Raw genomic sequence first — 7,891 nt, 5'->3', positions numbered from 1 at the left:
CTCTTTCCATCAGGGGTCGGGAGTGAGTGGGGCACCCTGTCCCCAGGAGAGTCAATTATAGGATTGGATTGCTGCAGAGGTTTCGCGGGCCCTCTGCAAAGAGTTAACAGACACCATCGGGCGTGTCACTGATAGAGTGGTCGCCGGGATGGAAAGGCGGGCCTCAGCTATCCAGGCGATAGGTGAAATGGTCACGGTGACACAGGAAGAGGAGATTGGTTCAGATAGTCAGTTGAGGAAGAGGAGGCGGTCTTCCGGCCTAGTTCGGCAAGATGGGCAGATAGACACCGCCATAGCTGGTGTTAGGGACCCGCAGGGTCGAGATGGTTGCACGAGGAAGGAGGGAGCACGGGATGACGTGCGCAACAAGTCTAAGTGCGGCAGATGCGGATGGAGGGGTCATAGACGCCAAGAATGCACAGTAGGAGTAGAGTTATGCCATCGTTGCCATCAGCCTGGTCATGTCAGGGCAAATTGCCCCGCTCAGCGGATGGGACGGCCTCAGTATCATCACAGGCCTCGGAAGGAAGGAGGATTCGGGGGTTCTTTAGAGAAGGTTACGGGTATGAATCTTCCTCTCCCTATCAGCTTATGTTATGATTTTATTGTTATAGTTCTGCATCAGTAAGGATAATAATATTTGGGAATTTTATGGCCTGCTTACGATTGAGTTATATGCCATCTGCATACCTTGGATACTAGAATGATAGTTGAAGACGTTCCCTGCAGAGCAGGTTACTTCGGATGCAGTATTAGTAGCAAGTATGAATAGGACTCGGTAGTGTCTCACTATTTTCTGGAAGGTGTTATTTGTGTTTAGATCGGTTATATTCTCAACAGTGGTAAGCTTGAGTTCCCAACAGGGTAACCAGAGGACGATAGGATAGTAGTTCGAAGATGTTTCCCCTTAAGCGCAGGTTCTCAGGATGTAGTCACTGAAGCAGGAACAATCAGGGATTGAAAGGTGCTCGACTAGTTGACAAGGCTGGGTTAGGTCTGATGAAGGGTTAGTTGAAGCGCCAGCAGAGATAAACGTTGATTGTCAGCAGATCGAGCCTTTAGATGATAGGAAGGATAGGGAATCCTTTCTAAGACTGAGGAGCATCACGAGAAGCACCTGAGGGAGGTGCTAGAGACTTTGAGGAGGGAGAGAATTTTCGCAAGGTTCTTTAATTGTGAGTTCTGGTTGCGCGGGGTGCAATTTCTTGGGCACCTTGTCAATCAGAAGGATATTCCAGTCGATCCGGCCAAGTTAGAGGCCGCCATGCAATGGGAGATTCCGAGGTCTCCAATTGAGATTCGGAACTTCCTGGGTCTAGCGGGTTATTATCGGAGATTTATTCGTAATTTTAGAAGTTGTGTGATCTTTTGGATTAGCTGGTATTGAAACCCTAGCAATGGTAAGCGTGGGTTCTAGTAGATTGGTCTTAGGTGATAAGAAGGATTGAGAATCCTTCCAGTATTGTGTGTTGTGGAACGTTAGTTGAATCAAAGTGGGGGAGAATCATCCAAGGATTCAGAAGTAGGAGCAGTTTTGAAACTGGGATAAGTTTCGCGTGCTTGTGTGGAAGGAAGATAGCCCAAGCGGCTGTATGGTTAGAGTGTTGTAAGTCTGTGGGTGCAGCCGTAGCATTCACTAGCAGCCAGATAGTGCTAGAGTGTTGTAAGTCTGCGGGTGTAGCCGTAGCATTCACTAGCAGCAGATAGTGCTTGAGTGATGTAAGTCTGAGGGTGTAGCCGCAGCCTTCACTTGGTCGGTAGATAGCGTGAGCACGTTGTTAGGACGCGGAAGGAATAGTAGTACCCACCAGTTCAGGTGTAGCAGTAAGGATATGGAAATCCATGGATTGGATTTCGGAATTACCCAAAAGGATTAGATCAGGTTGAGTCAGTGATACGACTACAGGAATGCCACTGCAGTTGTGGGATCAGGGAAGCAATGGACTGTATAAGGTTGCTTGTGATATAGGGCTACCATCGGTTAGGTAGCAATCACTTTTAGGCTGTATTTGGTACGTCAGGATTCGACGTACGAACCCGATCAGTTGGATCGAGAGGTTGTTAGAGTCTCAGTGGCATGGAAACTAGTGGCAACTAGTTCTAGAGAAGGGAATTGTTCATAAGTCGTGTGAGGCGACTAAGTGGGAGTCCTTTCGGTTCGCAACCGGGCCGGAACCCGGTATTTCAGATAATTGGTGAACGAACTGAGACCAGGAAGGTCTCGTTAGATTTTGGAAAGCAACCATGTGGCAGCATACTGCTTCAGGCAGTTCAGTGTTCGGGCAGTTTCAGCGTTTGGGCAATGTTAGTAATTGTGCCCTAAGTGCAAGTACGGGCAGGATAGCTGGTTTATTAGGAAGTGACAAGTCACTCAAAGCGGAAATAGCTGAGCATTGGCCAAGTATAAGTGATCTACAGGGATGTTCGGTTTACTTCCAGGTTTTGGAAGAAGTTTCATGACGAGCTGGGTACTCGTCTGCATTTTAGCACCACCTTTCACCCGCAGACAGATGGTCAGAGCGAGCGGTCCATCCAGACGGAATGGACATGGGAGCCGATGGATGAGATGATGGAGCATTACCTCGAGCTGTTTCAGGAGCAAGCAGCAGACTTCGAGGACGAAGTCTAAAATAAGTGGGGGAGATTTGTAACGCCCCGTTCCTGGTACGTATTTAATTTGATTAAATGTTTCTTTTTGTAAGAGCTACTCGGCAAGTTGTAGCCCTAACTCGCCGAGTAGATGTCGAATTGGACGCGGGCTTTAAGTGATCTACTCGGCGAGTCCACGCCTGGACTCGGCGAGTAGGCCAGTCAGGAGGAAACCCTAATCCTTAGGGTTTGCACCCTATTTAAACGTCCTTATAGCCCCATCTCAGCCTCCCTCACCCTCAGAGCATTCCTTATCGAAACCCTAGTCTCCGTTGGTGAGTTTGAGTCATTGTTGCCTTGTGAAGGGACTTTTAGTGCACATTGGAGCAAGTGGAAGAAGGAAGGGGTTGAAGAGCTCAAGGAAGGGGACTTAGATCCAGAACACATTCATTTGTGGTCACCCATTCTGGTAATAAAGTTTCCATCTTGATTATTGATCTATTAGATCTTGTTTGTCCCTAAATTGTTGCTTTTAAGCCCTAAAACCCCAAATCCTTGGTAGAGAAACCTTATGGTTGGGCTATACTTCAGATCTGGACCCTCATTACCTTCTAGAGTTGTAAAGTCTCAGTTATGTTCGTGATTGAGGTCCCTCTTGAGCTTAGAACCCCATTAAGATCTTAGTTTTGACATTTGGAGCCCTTAAAGCTATGCATGCATGTAAAGTTTGCAACTTTACGTGATAAGCATGCCCTAGAAGCCTAGATCTGTGGTTTGGAGCCGCTGTATGGCTCAAACCAGGTCTGTATGGAAAAAGGACTGAATGAACTCAGCGAGTAGAACGCTGGACTCGGCGAGACCTATGAACATAGCCGTGAACTCGGCGAGTTGGTTGAGCAACTCGGCGAGTTCGTTGAAGATTGCCTTAAACTCGGCGAGTTGTTAGAAGACTCAGCGAGTTGGCTAGGGTTTCTTCCAAATCTTGGCCACGTATGAACTCGACGAGTTAAAAAGGGAACTCGACGAGCCAATCAAGGATTTCACGACTTCTCGAGTTCAGGAAGGACTCGACGATTCGGTGATCTGCACTCGATGAGTCGAGTCAACATAGACTGTTGACTTTGACTGTGGACTTTGACTTGGACCAAGGGTTGACCAGTTGACTTCTGATGGTTTCTGGTAATTGGGAGATTTATGAAAAAGGTTTGTATGGTACCTATAGGTGGTGGAGTTCGTGTTGGACCCAGGAGTTGAGCCTTCTTATTTCCGACGACAGTTGCGAGGTGAGTTATCCTCACTATACTAAGGGGTCTAAGGCACCAAGGCCGGCCCATTGGATATGATATCCTAGTAGTTGTATTATGTTGAGTATGAGTTAGTTATGCATGCTAGTTTGATACGCTAGAGGGTAGGTCTGTAGGACTACCTGTGATACTGATTGATTGTCTGCATGTGCATTCTCTGTTACATGTTGATATGTTATGTGGGATGGGTTGAGGTTGTACTGCTCCGTGCGGTAGCCAACAAACCCTAGAGTATTCCAGATATGAGCTGAGGGTCCGATAGGCATTCCAGACTCATATTGAGGACTTAGGAGCATTCCAGATACGAGCTGAGGGCTCGGTAGGCATTCCAGACTCGTACTGAGGGCTCGCTGGCATTCCAGATACGAGCTGAGGGCCCGGTAGGCATTCCAGACTCGTACTGAGGGCTCGGTGGCATTCCAGATACGAGCTGAGGGCCCGGTAGGCGTTCCAGACTCGTACTGAGGGCTCCGTGGCATTCCAGATACGAGCTGAGGGCCCGGTAGGCATTCCAGACTCGTACTGAGGGCTCGGTGGCAATCCAGATGTGAGCTGAGGGCCCGGTAGGCATTCCAGACTCACACTGTGGGCCCATGGGTATTCCAGTCTGTAATGCTGTGGACCCGTTATGTACTGTTCTGCTCAGTTTGTTATGATATGTCATGGTGTGACATGGTTATGTGGACTGTATGTGTATTGGTATTTTGGGGGTAACTCACTAAGCTTTCGGGCTTACAGTTTCAGTTTATTGTTTCAGGTACATCAGGGGATCGCGGCAAGGCGAAGGCATGATCATACAGCTCCTCCTATTATGTTATGTTTCTGGGAAAACTCTGATATAAATGTATTTTGAAAACAAAGTTGTAATGTTTTGATAAATTCGACATGTTTTGAAAGTTTAAATTTGGCTTGAATTTTTGGATGTTACATAGTGTCTAAGTCCATAACTATATTTGGTATGTACTTGACCCGACCCGGCATGGTCCATTTGGGTTGCACTTCACCCGAACAATTTATGGATAATCGTTTGAGAATAGTATAAGTTATGATTTATTAATATATTATAAGTCCTAATATATTAATATAAAATCATATTATTTAATTAGTATTGATCTATAATTAATCTAGAATTAATTTAGAGATCAAAAGTATGACTAATTAAATATGGGCTCTTGTATTTATATAGTGTGGGCTAATGCTTATTTGGAATGGGCTAGGCTTGCATGGAAAGTCCATGGATACTCCATGGAGCTTTAACCCATGGATCTCATGGAAATGAAAAGACATGGGTATTAGGGTTTACATGGATGTAACCCTAATCCACCACACTATATAAAGGAGGCTTTGGTTCTTGAAATCACACGAGTTGTGGTGTGTAAAGTAAGATGGCCGATTTCAAGAAGGTGATTACTATTCTCTCAAAGTTCCAAGTTTGTGGTGATTTGTGATTTCCATTTGAGGCATCCACACTATTGGTGCTAGGCTCTAAAACTCCAAGCAATCAACTGCAACTACAAGGTAAGTAATTCTACTAACTTTATTTGATTCAAGTTCCCCATGTCATGCTAGATAGGATAAGAACCTTGGAAAAATAATTATTTGCATGTATCATAGTCAAACATAGATCCAAGGTTTCTAGGGTTGCATGTACACCATAGGAGTGTTAGAATGCTCAAAAAACCCATCAGTGGTATCAGAGCCTAGGCTTGTTTATTTGATACTTAATGCAAAAAAAAAAAAAAAAAAAAACTTGAAAATCGAAGTTTTTTTCAAAAGCTCGTATCAAAATTTCAAGTTTCGTATATGTTTTTACGATTCTTGAAATTTTTGATATGAACATTCATAAACATATGAGGTTAGAAGATCATAGAAATTATGTGCTAATAATTGATTGGATTAATTCTTGATCTTTATGTGTTTTAATGGAGTCCATAACTAGTTCTTAAGTTATGGATAACCAAAAGTCACATTTATAAATAACCATTAAAAGAACACATAGGTTACAAAGAAATGAAGAGTCTTAATTTTTAATAATCATTAACTCATAAGTTATGAGAAATGAAAAGTTTTGAAAGTTTACAAAACTTGCCCTCAAGTTTTAGAACATGTAAAGTCATATTAAAAACTTTAGTTCCAATCCCTAGAATTTTAAAAGTTAAAATTCAACCCTTATACTTTATAATATTATAAGTTTAATAATATTTATATATGTATAAGATCAAGTCGTCTTACCGCTAGTACGCCTCATTCACGAAGCCGATCGATAAGGGGGGTATAAGGTTGTTCCCTATAAAATGGCAACTTAATGGGTGTCCACTCTCACCCACCGCTTCCTTGATCGGTGGAGGGTCGTTAGCCGAACAGGTAGGACAAGGACTTATAAATTATCATTAAAAGTATAATGATAATACTAAAGTAACTAAACTTTATTGAATTCCCAATCTTAGTTATTCTAGGAAAATGTGAATAAGGTGCTAATCCATGAAATTACACTTTACACTTTGTTTAAGTCGTTAGTGGAGCGTGTGTGGTTAACCGGCACACTAACTTGAACTTAACAAGGTAGGTAAAGGGTGACTTAATGTTTATCATAGTATCGATGGAGCGTGTATGGTTAACCGGCACATCGATTGAGGGGTAATACATTAAGGGTACCAAGTAATTTGCATGGTTACTTCACACCTTGTTTTGTGATCCTCGGCATCCCAGTCACAAAACTTGAAGGGCACACTCGAGATTGAAACATGCCATTGAAGAAAGTTCAATGAATCTCAAAGAATCTAGGAGTTTCTAAACCAATTAAAACCTAATTAAATATTTCGTTTTTCATGGTGGAAATTGGTGAATCGTCATTCACCTACCTTCAAATATCTTATAGCTTAGATTACGGCATCCCTCTTCTAAGTTATAGAATATTGTGTTGGGTCCTAGCCTTAATATTACATTTGGGTGTTTTGTTAAGGACTATCTCTATGTCTAATCTAATCTATTCCCTCTTCTTTTCAGATGTCTTCCAATAACAATGCTTCTGGCTCAAACCCTACTAGCTCCTTCTCTCTCATGAATCTTTGTGGGAGAGTCATCTTTGATGGGTCCAACTTTACAGATTGGATCAGAAACATCAGGATGGTCACTCGGTATGAGAACAAAGAATATGTTCTCGACAAGGAGCTGAAGGTACCCGAGCCAACTGCTACTCCTGAAGAGCTTGCTCAATATGAGGTACATGAAAGAGATGCTACTAAGGTAGCATGCATCATGATGGCCACTATGACAACTGAGCTCCAAAAGTCCTATGAGGACCACTACCCTTTTGAGATGTACATGGATTTGATGGACCGCTACCATCAAAGTGCTCGTCAAGAAAGGTATGAAATTATCTCCTCCATGATAACTACCCGAATGAAGGATGGTGAGACCATCACGGCCCACATGCAGAAAATGCAAAGGTTTGTGGATCGGTTGAAGAAACTAAATGTTGACTTTCCTGAGGAGATGGCAATAGATATCATTTTGCACTCCTTACCTTCATGCTATGATCAATTTAGAATGACATACCACATCAACAAGGAAGAAGTTACACTTAGTAAACTTCAAGGGTTTTTAAAGACTGCAGAAAGTAGTCTTAAAGGCAAGTCGGGTGTTCCTACTCCTCCTACTCCAACTGCGGCCAATGTCTTGGCAATCGGGCATGGCAAAGGGAAGAAGAGAAAGAACCCTTCTAAGGGTACCAAGGGTAAGACCCTTGAAGGCTCCTCTTCAAGCAAAACCAAGAAAGGTTTTGTCACTCCTTCTGCTAACTCTAATGAGGCTGAATGCTTCTATTGCCATGAAAAGTCGCACTGGAAGCGAAACTGCCCAAAGTACCAGCAAGATTTGAAGGATGGGAAAGTAAAACCCAACCATGCAGGTATATACACTATATTGTCTAATAACTCACCTCATTCTAAGTTTTGGGTCCTTGATACAGGTTGTGGTATTCACATATGTTGTGATTT

Source organism: Lactuca virosa, chromosome 6 (assembly GCF_052849685.1).
Source record: "Lactuca virosa cultivar CGN04683 chromosome 6, Lactuca_virosa_CGN04683_v6, whole genome shotgun sequence".
NCBI lineage: Eukaryota > Viridiplantae > Streptophyta > Magnoliopsida > Asterales > Asteraceae > Lactuca > Lactuca virosa.
This window is presented reverse-complemented; position numbering follows the sequence as displayed.